Here is a 12500-nt window from a genome sequence, read left to right on the forward strand (position 1 = left end):
CGTGGCATGACATGCTGCTGGCCAAGGCCGGGCATGCCATGCTGCTGGACAAGGCCGTGGCAAGGCATGCTGATGGCCGAGGCCGTGGCAAGGCATGCTGATGGCCGAGGCCGTGGCGTGGCATGCCATGCTGCTGGACGAGGCCGTGGCAAGGCATGCTGCTGGCCAAGGCGTTGGCATGGCATGCTGCTGCTGACCAAGGCTTGGGCTTGCCATGCTGCTGGCAAAGGCCGCGGCATGGCATGCTGCCGGCCAAGGCCGCGGCATGCCATGCTGCCGGCCAAGGCCGCGGCATGCCATGTTGCTGGCCAAGGCCGTGGCATGGCATGCTGCTGGCCAAGGCCGTGGCATGACATGCTGGCCAAGGCCGGGGCATAGCAAGCTGCTGGCCAAGGTCGTGGCATGGCACGCTGCTGGCCAAGGCCGGGGCATAGCACGCTGCTGGCCATGGCCGTGGCATGACAAGCTTGCCAAGGCCGGGGCATGGCGTGCTGCTGGCCAAGGCTTTGGCATGCCATGTTGCTGGCCAAGGCTGTGGCATGGCATGCTGCTGGCCAAGGCCGTGGCATGGCATGCTGCTGGCCAAGGCCGGGGCATGGCATGCTGCTGGCCAAGGCCGTGGCATGACATGCTTGCCAAGGCCAAGGCATGGCATGCTGCTTGCCAAGGCTTTGGCATGCCATGTTGCTGGCCAAGGCTTTGGCATGCCATGTTGCTGGCCAAGGCTGTGGCATGGCATGCTGGCCTAGGCCAACGTGCCACCGCCACCGCCGCGGGCCGCCACTCGACGCATCCCGTGCTTGGCTATGTAGTTTCGATGCCACAAGCCAATGCCACAAGCCAAGCGATGGCATGTGCCAAGCGCCCGCCTAGGCATAGGCGTGGCCTGTGGCCTGGCCATGCTGGCCAGCCTTAAGGGAGGTGCCCCCCCCTTATAATAGCCTGTTAAGCCCTTTTCAATCTGGCAGGAGGAAACATCAAGCATGTTTGAGGAGTCATAATGGGGTTTTTTTAAAAAGTAATGGTTTTTTGCCAAAACTTTCAACATGAAAGTTGTATGAAATAATTTAATACACCATAAAAAAAATTATAAAAAAATATTTGGCCACCGGAATATTTTATTTTAATTTATTTCAATTTTAATACTTAAAAAATAATAAAAATTACTAAAAATACTCAAAAAATTCTAGAAAAATTCCAACAATTATAAGATGAGGCACTAGTAATTATAGTAATTTTTTTAATTATTTTTTTATTTTTAATTTATTTTATTATAATTTTTATGAGTAAATAAATAATTAAAAAGCCCGACGAACGTGCAAAAACTCTTAGAGAAACCCAGCAAGCATCGGATAGCTCGAATGCAAATAACAAACGCAACAGGCAACTTCCGAGGGACATACTTTTCCCAACAAGCTTCCACTGGGGAAAGCACTAGCAACGGGTTCGCAAGTCAAAGGCAACCAAACGGCTATTACCCGAGGGACAAGCATTTCGCAGGGCAACATATACGTAAGTCAAAGCCAAACCAAATGGCAATTACACGAGGGACAGGATTGCTTGCCAAGGGCGTGGCATGCGATGTTCTAGCCCAAGGCAAAGGCACGCCACGCTGCGGGACAAGGCCGTGGCAAGACATGCGGCTGGCCTTGGCCTTGGCATGGCATGCCGCCGGCTTTGGCTGGGCTGCGTCGGCCTTGCCATGGAATGTTGCTGGCTTCGGATGGGCTGCCTTGGCCTTGGCCTTGGCCGTGGCATGGCATGCTGCTGGCCTTGGCCTTGGCCTTGGCATGGCATGCTGTCGGCTTTGGCTGGGCTGCCTTGGCCGTGGCATGGCATGCTGCTGGCCTTGGCCTTGGCATGGCATGCTGCTGGCTTTGGCTGGGCTGCCTTGGCCGTGGCATGGCATGCTGCTGGCCTTGGCCTTGGCATGGCATGCTGCTGGCTTTGGCTGGGCTGCCTTGGCCGTGGCATGGCATGCTGCTGGCCTAGGCCTTGGCATGGCATGCTGCTGGCTTTGGCTGGGCTGCCTTGGCCGTGGCATGGCATGCTGCTGGCCTAGGCCTTGGCATGGCATGCTGCTGGCTTTGGCTGGCAGCCTTGGTCGTGGCATGGCATGCTGCTGGCCTTGGCCTTGGCATGGCATGCCGCCGGCTTTGGCTGGGCTGCGTTGGCCGTGGCATGGCATGCTGCTGGCCTTGGCCTTGGCATGGCATGCTGCTGGCTTTGGCTGGCCTGCCTTGGCCGTGGCATGGCATGTTGCTGGCCTAGGCCTTGGCATGGCATGCTGCTGGCTTTGGCTGGCCTGCCTTGGCCGTGGCATGGCATGCTGCTGGCCTAGGCCATGGCATGGCATGCTGCTGGCTTTGGCTGGGCTGCCTTGGCCGTGGCATGGCATGCTGCTGGCCTTGGCCTTGACATGGCATGCTGCTGGCTTTGGCAGGCCTGCCTTGGCCGTGGCATGGCATGCTGCTGGCCTAGGCCTTGGCATGGCATGCTGCTGGCTTTGGCTGGCCTGCCTTGGCCGTGGCATGGCATGCTGCTGGCCTTGGCCTTGGCATGGCATGCTGCTGGCTTTGGCTGGGCTGCCTTGGCCGTGGCATGGCATGCTGCTGGCCTAGGCCTTGGCATGGCATGCTGCTGGCTTTGGCTGGGCTGCCTTGGCCGTGGCATGGCATGTTGCTGGCCTTGGCCTTGGCATGGCATGCTGCTGGCTTTGGCAGGCCTGCCTTGGCCGTGGCATGGCATGCTGCTGGCCTAGGCCTTGGCATGGCATGCTGCTGGCTTTGGCTGGGCTGCCTTGGCCGTGGCATGGCATGCTGATGGCCTTGGCCTTGGCATGGCATGCTGCTGGCTTTGGCTGGGCTGCCTTGGCCGTGGCATGGCATGCTGCTGGCCTAGGCCTTGGCATGGCATGCTGCTGGCTTTGGCTGGGCTGCCTTGGCCGTGGCATGGCATGCTGCTGGCCTTGGCCTTGGCATGGCATGCTGCTGGCTTTGGCTGGGCTGCCTTGGCCGTGGCATGGCATGCTGCTGGCCTAGGCCTTGGCATGGCATGCTGCTGGCTTTGGCTGGGCTGCCTTGGCCGTGGCATGGCATGCTGCTGGCCTTGGCCTTGGCATGGCATGCTGCTGGCTTTGGCTGGGCTGCCTTGGCCGTGGCATGGCATGCTGCTGGCCTAGGCCTTGGCATGGCATGCTGCTGGCTTTGGCTGGGCTGCCTTGGCCGTGGCATGGCATGCTGCTGGCCTTGGCCTTGGCATGGCATGCTGCTGGCTTTGGCTGGGCTGCCTTGGCCGTGGCATGGCATGCTGCTGGCCTAGGCCTTGGCATGGCATGCTGCTGGCTTTGGCTGGGCTGCCTTGGCGGTGGCATGGCATGCTGCTGGCCTTGGCCTTGGCATGGCATGCTGCTGGCTTTGGCAGGCCTGCCTTGGCCGTGGCATGGCATGCTGCTGGCCAAGGCCTTGGCCTGGCATGCTGCTGGCTTTGGCTGGGCTGCCTTGGCCGTGGCATGGCATGCTGCTGGCCTTGGCCTTGGCATGGCATGCTGCTGGCTTTGGCTGGGCTGCCTTGGCCGTGGCATGGCATGCTGCTGGCCTAGGCCTTGGCATGGCATGCTGCTGGCTTTGCCTGGGCTGCCTTGGCCGTGGCATGGCATGCTGCTGGCCTTGGCCTTGGCATGGCATGCTGCTGGCTTTGGCTGGCCTGCCTTGGCCGTGGCATGGCATTCTGCTGGCCTAGGCCTTGGCATGGCATGCTGCTGGCTTTGGCTGGGCTGCCTTGGCCGTGGCATGGCATGCTGCTGGCCTTGGCCTTGGCATGGCATGCTGCTGGCTTTGGCTGGGCTGCCTTGGCCGTGGCATGCCATGCTGCTGGCCTTGGCCTTGGCATGGCATGCTGCTGGCTTTGGCAGGCCTGCCTTGGCCGTGGCATGGCATGCTGCTGGCCTAGGCCTTGGCATGGCATGCTGCTGGCTTTGGCTGGGCTGCCTTGGCCGTGGCATGGCATGCTGCTGGCCTTGGCCTTGGCATGGCATGCTGCTGGCTTTGGCTGGCCTGCCTTGGCCGTGGCATGGCATGCTGCTGGCCTAGGCCTTGGCATGGCATGCTGCTGGCTTTGGCTGGGCTGCCTTGGCCGTGGCATGGCATGCTGCTGGCCTAGGCCTTGGCATGGCATGCTGCTGGCTTTGGCTGGGCTGCCTTGGCCGTGGCATGGCATGCTGCTGGCCTTGGCCTTGGCATGGCATGCTGCTGGCTTTGGCAGGCCTGCCTTGGCCGTGGCATGGCATGCTGCTGGCCTAGGCCTTGGCATGGCATGCTGCTGGCTTTGGCTGCGCTGCCTTGGCCGTGGCAGGGCATGCTGCTGGCCTTGGCCTTGGCATGGCATGCTGCTGGCTTTGGCTGGGCTGCCTTGGCCGTGGCACGGCATGCTGCTGGCCTAGGCCTTGGCATGGCATGCTGCTGGCTTTGGCTGGCCTGCCTTGGCCGTGGCATGGCATGCTGCTGGCCTTGGCCTTGGCATGGCATGCTGCTGGCTTTGGCAGGCCTGCCTTGGCCGTGGCATGGCATGCTGCTGGCCTAGGCCTTGGCATGGCATGCTGCTGGCCTAGGCCTTGGCATGGCATGCTGCTGGCTTTGGCTGGGCTGCCTTGGCCGTGGCATGGCATGCTGCTGGCCTTGGCCTTGGCATGGCATGCTGCTGGCTTTGGCTGGGCTGCCTTGGCCGTGGCATGGCATGCTGCTGGCCTTGGCCTTGGCATGGCATGCTGCTGGCTTTGGCTGGGCTGCCTTGGCCGTGGCATGGCATGCTGCTGGCCTTGGCCTTGGCATGGCAAGCTGCTGGCTTTGGCTGGGCTGCCTTGGCCGTGGCATGGCATGCTGCTGGCCTTGGCCTTGGCATGGCATGCTGCTGGCTTTGGCTGGGCTGCCTTGGCCGTGGCATGGCATGCTGCTGGCCTTGGCCTCGGCATGGCATGCTGCTGGCTTTGGCAGGCCTGCCTTGGCCGTGGCATGGCATGCTGCTGGCCTAGGCCTTGGCATGGCATGCTGCTGGCTTTGGCTGGGCTGCCTTGGCCGTGGCATGGCATGCTGCTGGCCTTGGCCTTGGCATGGCATGCTGCTGGCTTTGGCTGGGCTGCCTTGGCCGTGGCATGGCATGCTGCTGGCCTAGGCCTTGGCATGCCATGCTGCTGGCTTTGGCAGGCCTGCCTTGGCCGTGGCATGGCATGCTGCTGGCCTAGGCCTTGGCATGGCATGCTGCTGGCTTTGGCTGGGCTGCCTTGGCCGTGGCATGGCATGCTGCTGGCCTTGGCCTTGGCATGGCATGCTGCTGGCTTTGGCTGGCCTGCCTTGGCCGTGGCATGGCATGCTGCTGGCCTAGGCCTTGGCATGGCATGCTGCTGGCCTAGGCCTTGGCATGGCATGCTGCTGGCTTTGGCTGGGCTGCCTTGGCCGTGGCATGGCATGCTGCTGGCCTTGGCCTTGGCATGGCATGCTGCTGGCTTTGGCAGGCCTGCCTTGGCCGTGGCATGGCATGCTGCTGGCCTAGGCCTTGGCATGGCATGATGCTGGCTTTGGCTGGGCTGCCTTGGCCGTGGCATGGCATGCTGCTGGCCTTGGCCTTGGCATGGCATGCTGCTGGCTTTGGCTGGCCTGCCTTGGCCGTGGCATGGCATGCTGCTGGCCTAGGCCTTGGCATGGCATGCTGCTGGCTTTGGCTGGGCTGCCTTGGCCGTGGCATGGCATGCTGCTGGCCTTGGCCTTGGCATGGCAAGCTGCTTGCTTTGGCTGGGCTGCCTTGGCCGTGGCATGGCATGCTGCTGGCCTTGGCCTTGGCATGGCATGCTGCTGGCTTTGGCTGGGCTGCCTTGGCCGTGGCATGGCATGCTGCTGGCCTTGGCCTTGGCATGGCATGCTGCTGGCTTTGGCAGGCCTGCCTTGGCCGTGGCATGGCATGCTGCTGGCCTAGGCCTTGGCATGGCATGCTGCTGGCTTTGGCTGGGCTGCCTTGGCCGTGGCATGCCATGCTGCTGGCCATGGCCTTGGGGCTGGGCTGCCTTGGCTGCGGTTCTTATCACTAGACGTGCGTTGCGTGCGAAGGCGTGCAAAGGCGTGCGCGACCATGCGCGCAACACGCGCACCGTGCTCAAAAGACCACGCGCGCGGTATTCGCACAGGCCACGCTGCCCACGCCGCGGGCATGCCAGGCCAGGCTGCCCTGGCCGGCTGCATGCCAGGCCGCCCAGGCCGTGCGCATGCCATGCCGTGCTGCCCAGGCCGGCTCCATGCCAGGCCGCCCAGGCCGTGCGCATGCCATGCCGTGCTGCCCACGCCGCGGGCATGCCAGGCCGGCTGCATGCCAGGCCGCCCAGGCCGTGCGCATGCCATGCCGTGCTGCCCACGCCGCGGGCATGCCAGGCCGGCTGCATGCCAGGCCGCCCAGGCCGTGCGCATGCCATGCCGTGCTGCCCATGCCGCGCGCATGCCAGGCCGCCCACGCCCGCGCGGATGCCACGCCATGCTGCCCAAGGCCGCGGTCCAGGCCGCCCAAGGCCGCGGCCGAGCCGCCCCAGGCCGCAGCCCAGGCCGCGGTCGAGCCGCAGTGCATGTAACCCAAGGCCGCAGCCCAGGCCGCGCCCAACATGGGGCGTACCTGCCACTGCCTTGCCCTGGGCAAGGGAGGTGCCCCCCCCTTATAATAGCCTGTTAAGCCCTTTTCAATCTGGCAGGAGGAAACATCAAGCATGTTCGAGGAGTCATAATGGGGTTTTTTTAAAAAGTAATGGTTTTTTGCCAAAACTTTCAACATGAAAGTTGTAGGAAATAATTTAATACACCATAAAAAAAATTAAAAAAAATATTTTTTTACCGAAAATATTTTATTTTAATTTATTTCGATATTAATACTTAAAAAATAATAAAAATTAATAAAAATGGTCAAAAAATTATGGAAAAATTCCCATAATTAAAGGATGATTCACTAGTAATTATAGAAATTATTAAATTATTTTTTTCATTTTTTTTATTTTATTTTGATTTTTTTATGCCAAATAAGGGCTTTAAAAATTCGAAAAGCTCCAGAAAAATTGCAAAAAAATAGGGAATGACATTTAAAATTGATTGTAGTGCATTTTTAATTGTGTTGCATGGTTTGGGTAAGATTATAAAAGAATCATGTTCAAAAAGATCGATTGAGGCGGTGGCATGCCATGGCCTTGGCCTTGGCCATGCCTTGCACAGGGACTTGGCCTTGCCCACTGCCTTGGCCTTGGCCTTGGCCTTGGCTTTGGCCTTGGCCTTGGCCTTGGCATGGCATGGCATGCTCGCCGAGGCCATGGCATGCCTTGCTGCTAGCCAAGGCCGTGGCGGGGCATGCTCGCCCAGCCCGTGGCATGCCATGCTCGCCCAGCCCGTGGCATGCCATGTTGGCCCAAGGCATTGGCATGGCATGCCGGCCAAGGCATGCTGGCCAACGCTGCACAAGGCGGTGCCATGGCATGGCATGCTGACCAAGACCGTGCCATGGCATGCTGGGCGAGGCCGGGGCATGGCATGCTGGCCGAGGCCGTGGCTTGCCATGCCGCCACGGCCGTGGCATGCCGGGCAACGGACCGGCATGGCCCAGCCCGTGGCACGCCATGTTGGCCCAAGGCATTGGCATGGCATGCCGGCCAAGGCATGCTGGCCAACGCTGCGGCACGGCGTGCTGGACAAGGCGGTGCCATGGCATGGCATGCTGACCGAGGCCGTGGCATGGCATGTTGGGCGACGCCGTAGCAAGGCATGCGGGCCGAGGCCGTGGCATGGCATGTTTGGCAACGCCGTGGCAAGACATGCGGGCCGTGGCATGGCATGGCATGCGGGCCGAGGCCGTGGCACGACATGTTGGCCAAGGCTAAGGCATGGCACGCCGGGCAACGCGGTGGCATGGCATGCCGGGCAACGCGGTGGCAAGGCATGCGGGCCGGGGCCGTGGCGTGGCATGATGGGCGACGCCGTAGCAAGGCATGCGGTCCGAGGCCGTGGCATGTCATGCGGGCCGAGGCCGTGGCATGGCATGTTGGGCGACGCCGTAGCAAGGCATGCGGGCCGAGGCCGTGGCATGTCATGCGAACCGAGGCCGTGGCATGGCATGCGGGCCGAGGCCGTGGCATGGCAAGTTGGGCGACGTCGTGGCAAGGCATGCGGGCCGAGGCCGTGGCATGGCATGCGGGCAGAGGCCGTGGCATGGCATGTTGGGCGACGCCGTCGCAAGGCATGCGGGCCGAGGCCGTGGCATGGCATGTTTGGCGACGCCGTAGCAAGGCATGCGGGCCGAGGCCGTGGCATGTCATGTTGGGCGACGCCGTAGCAAGGCATGCGGTCCGAGGCCGTGGCATGTCATGCGGGCCGAGGCCGTGCCATGGCATGCGGGCCGAGGCCGTGCCATGGCATGTTGGGCGACGCCGCAGCAAGGCATGCGGGCCGAGGCCGTGGCATGGCATGTTTGGCAACGCCGTGGCAAGACATGCGGGCCGTGGCATGGCATGGCATGGCATGCGGGCCGAGGCCGTGGCACGACATGTTGGCCAAGGCTAAGGCACGGCACGCCGGGCAACGCGGTGGCAAGGCATGCGGGCCGAGGCCGTGGCATGGCATGTTGGGCAACGCCGTAGAAGGGCAAGCGGGCCGAGGCCGTCGCATGGCATGTTGGGCGACGCCGTAGCAAGGCATGCGGGCCGAGGCCGTGGCATGTCATGCGGGCCGAGGCCGTGGCATGGCATGCGGGCCGAGGCCGTGGCATGGCATGTTGGCCGAGGCCGTGGCAAGGCATGCGGGCCGAGGCCGTGGCATGGCATGTTTGGCAACGCCGTGGCAAGACATGCGGGCCGTGGCATGGCATGGCATGCGGCCGAGGCCGTGGCACGACATGTTGGCCAAGGCTAAGGCATGGCACGCCGGGCAACGCGGTGGCATGGCATGCCGGGCAACGCGGTGGCAAGGCATGCGGGCCGGGGCCGTGGCATGGCATGTTGGGCGACGCCGTAGCAAGGCATGCGGTCCGAGGCCGTGGCATGTCATGCGGGCCGAGGCCGTGGCATGGCATGCGGGCCGAGGCCGTGGCATGGCATGTTGGGCGACGCCGTAGCAAGGCATGCGGGCCGAGGCCGTGGCATGTCATGCGAGCCGAGGCCGTGGCATGGCATGCGGGCCGAGGCCGTGGCATGGCAAGTTGGGCGACGTCGTGGCAAGGCATGCGGGCCGAGGCCGTGGCATGTCATGCGGGCCGAGGCCGTGGCTTGGCATGCGGGCCGAGGCCGTGGCATGGCATGCGGGCCGAGGCCGTGTCATGGCAAGTTTGGCCCAGGCCGTGGCTCGACATGTTGGCCAAGGCTAAGGCATGGCACGCCGGTCAACGCGGTGGCATGGCATGCTGGGCAACGCGGTGGCAAGGCATGCGGGCCGAGGCCGTGGCATGGCATGTTGGGCAACGCCGTAGCAAGGCATGCGGGCCGAGGCCGTGGCATGGCATGCGGGCCGTGGCCGTGACATGGCATGTTGGGCGACGCCGTGGCATGGCATGCGGGCCGAGGCCGTGGCATGGCATGTTTGGCAACGCCGTGGCAAGACATGCGGGCCGTGGCATGGCATGGCATGCGGGCCGAGGCCGTGGCATGGCATGCGGGCCGAGGCCGTGGCTTGTCATGCGGGCCGAGGCCGTGGCATGTAATGCGGGCCGAGGCCGTGGCATGTAATGCGGGTCGAGGCCGTGGCATGGCATGTTGGGCGACGCCGTACCAAGGCATGCGGGCCGAGGCCGTGGCATGGCATGCGGGCCGAGGCCGTGGCATGGCATGCGGGCCGAGGCCGTGGCATGGCATGTTGGGCGACGCCGTAGCAAGGCATGCGGGCCGAGGCCGTGGCTCGACATGTTGGCCAAGGCTAAGGCATGGCACGCCGGGCAACGCGGTGGCATGGCATGCTGGGCAACGCGGTGGCAAGGCATGCGGGCCGAGGCCGTGGCATGGCATGTCGGGCAACGCCGTAGCAAGGCATGCGGGCCGAGGCCGTGGCATGGCATGCGGGCCGTGGCCGTGGCCGTGGCATGGCATGTTGGGCGACGCCGTGGCATGGCATGCGGGCCGAGGCCGTGGCATGGCATGTTTGGCAACGCCGTGGCAAGACATGCGGGCCGAGGCCGTGGCATGGCATGCGGGCCGAGGCCGTCGCATGCCATGTTGGGCAACGCCGTAGCAAGGCATCCGGGCCGAGGCCGTGGCATGGCATGCGGGCCGTGGCCGCGGCATGGCATGTTGGGCGACGCCGTGGCATGGCATGCGGGCCGAGGCCGTGGCATGGCATGTTTGGCAACGCCGTGGCAAGACATGCGGGCCGTGGCATGGCATGTTGGGCAACGCCGTGGCAAGGCATGCGGGCCGAGGCCGTGGCATGGCATGCGGGCCGAGGCCGTGGCATGTCATGCGGGCCGAGGCCGTGGCATGGCATGCGGGCCGAGGCCGTGGCCTGGCATGCGGGCCGAGGCCGTGGCATGGCATGCGGGCCGAGGCCGTGGCATGGCATGCGGGCCGAGGCCGTGGCATGGCATGTTGGACGACGCCGTAGCAAGGCATGCGGGCCGTGGCCGTGGCATGGCATGCGGGCCGAGGCCGTGGCATGGCATGTTGGGCGACGCCGTAGCAAGGCATGCGGGCCGAGGCCGTGGCTCGACCTGTTGGCCAAGGCTAAGGCATGGCACGACGGGCAACGCGGTGGCATGGCATGCTGGGCAACGCGGTGGCAAGGCATGCGGGCCGAGTCCGTGGCATGGCATGTTGGGCAACGCCGTAGCAAGGCATGCGGGCCGAGGCCGTGGCATGGCATGCGAGCCGTGGCCGTGGCATGGCATGTTGGGCGACGCCGTGGCATGGCATGCGGGCCGGGGCTGTGGCATGGCATGTTTGGCAACGCCGTGGCATGACATGCGGGCCGTGGCATGGCATGGCATGCGGGGCGAGGCCGTGGCGTGGCATGTTGGGCAACGCCGTGGCAAGGCATGCGGGCCGAGGCCGTGGCATGGCATGCGGGCCGAGGCCGTGGCATGTCATGCGGGCCGAGGCCGTGGCATGTCATGCGGGCCGAGGCCGTGGCATGGCATGCGGGGCGAGGCCGTGGCATGGCATGCGGGGCGAGGCCGTGGCATGGCATGTTGGGCGACGCCGTAGCAAGGCATGCGGGCCGAGGCCGTGGCTCGACATGTTGGCCAAGGCTAAGGCATGGCACGCCGGGAAACGCGGTGGCATGGCATGCTGGGCAACGCGGTGGCAAGGCATGCGGGCCGAGGCCGTGGCATGGCATGTTGGGCAACGCCGTAGCAATGCATGCGGGCCGAGGCCGTGGCATGGCATGCGGGCCGTGGCCGTGGCATGGCATGTTGGGCGACGCCGTGGCATGGCATGCGGGCCGAGGCCGTGGCATGGCATGTTTGGCAACGCCGTGGCAAGACATGCGGGCCGTGGCATGGCATGGCATGCGGGCCGAGGCCGTGGCATGGCATGTTGGGCAACGCCGTGGCAAGGCATGCGGGCCGCTGCCGTGGCATGGCATGCGGGCCGAGGCCGTGGCATGGCTTGTTGGGCGACGCCGTAGCAAGGCATGCGGGCCGAGGCCGTGCCTCGACATGTTGGCCAAGGCTAAGGCATGGCACGCCGGGCGACGCGGTGGCATGGCATGCTGGGCAACGCGGTGGCAAGGCATGCGGGCCGAGGCCGTGGCATGGCATGTTGGGCAACGCCGTAGCAAGGCATGCGGGCCGAGGCCGTGGCTCGACATGTTGGCCAAGGCTAAGGCATGGCAAGCCGGGCAACGCGGTGGCAATGCATGCTGGGCAACGCGGTGGCAAGGCATGCGGGCCGAGGCCGTGGCATGGCATGTTGGGCGACGCCGTGGCATGGCATGCGGGCCGAGGCCGTGGCATGGCATGTTTGGCAACGCCGTGGCAAGACATGCGGGCCGTGGCATGTCATGGCAAGCGGGCCGAGGCCGTGGCCGTAGCAAGGCATGCGGGCCGAGGCCGTGGCATGGCATGCGGGCCGAGGCCGTGGCATGTCATGCGGGCCGAGGCCGTGGCATGGCATGCGGGCCGAAGCCGGGGCATGGCATGCGGGCCGAGGCCGTGGCATGGCATGTTGGGCGACGCCGTAGCAAGGCATGCGGGCCGAGGCCGTGGCATGGCATGTTGGGCGACGCCGTAGCAAGGCATGCGGGCCGAGGCCGTGGCTCGACATGTTGGCCAAGGCCGTGGCTCGACATGTTGGCCAAGGCTAAGGCATGGCACCACGGGCAACGCGGTGGCATGGCATGCTGGGCAACGCCCTGGCAAGGCATGCGGGCCGAGGCCGTGGCATGGCATGTTGGGCAACGCCGTAGCAAGGCATGCGGGCCGAGGCCGTGGCATGGCATGCGGGCCGTGGCCGTGGCATGGCATGTTGGGCGACGCCGTGGCATGGCATGCGGGCCGAGGCC

The sequence above is a fragment of the Camellia sinensis genome, chromosome 12, assembly GCF_055761805.1.
Source record: "Camellia sinensis isolate YWXY chromosome 12, ASM5576180v1, whole genome shotgun sequence".
NCBI lineage: Eukaryota > Viridiplantae > Streptophyta > Magnoliopsida > Ericales > Theaceae > Camellia > Camellia sinensis.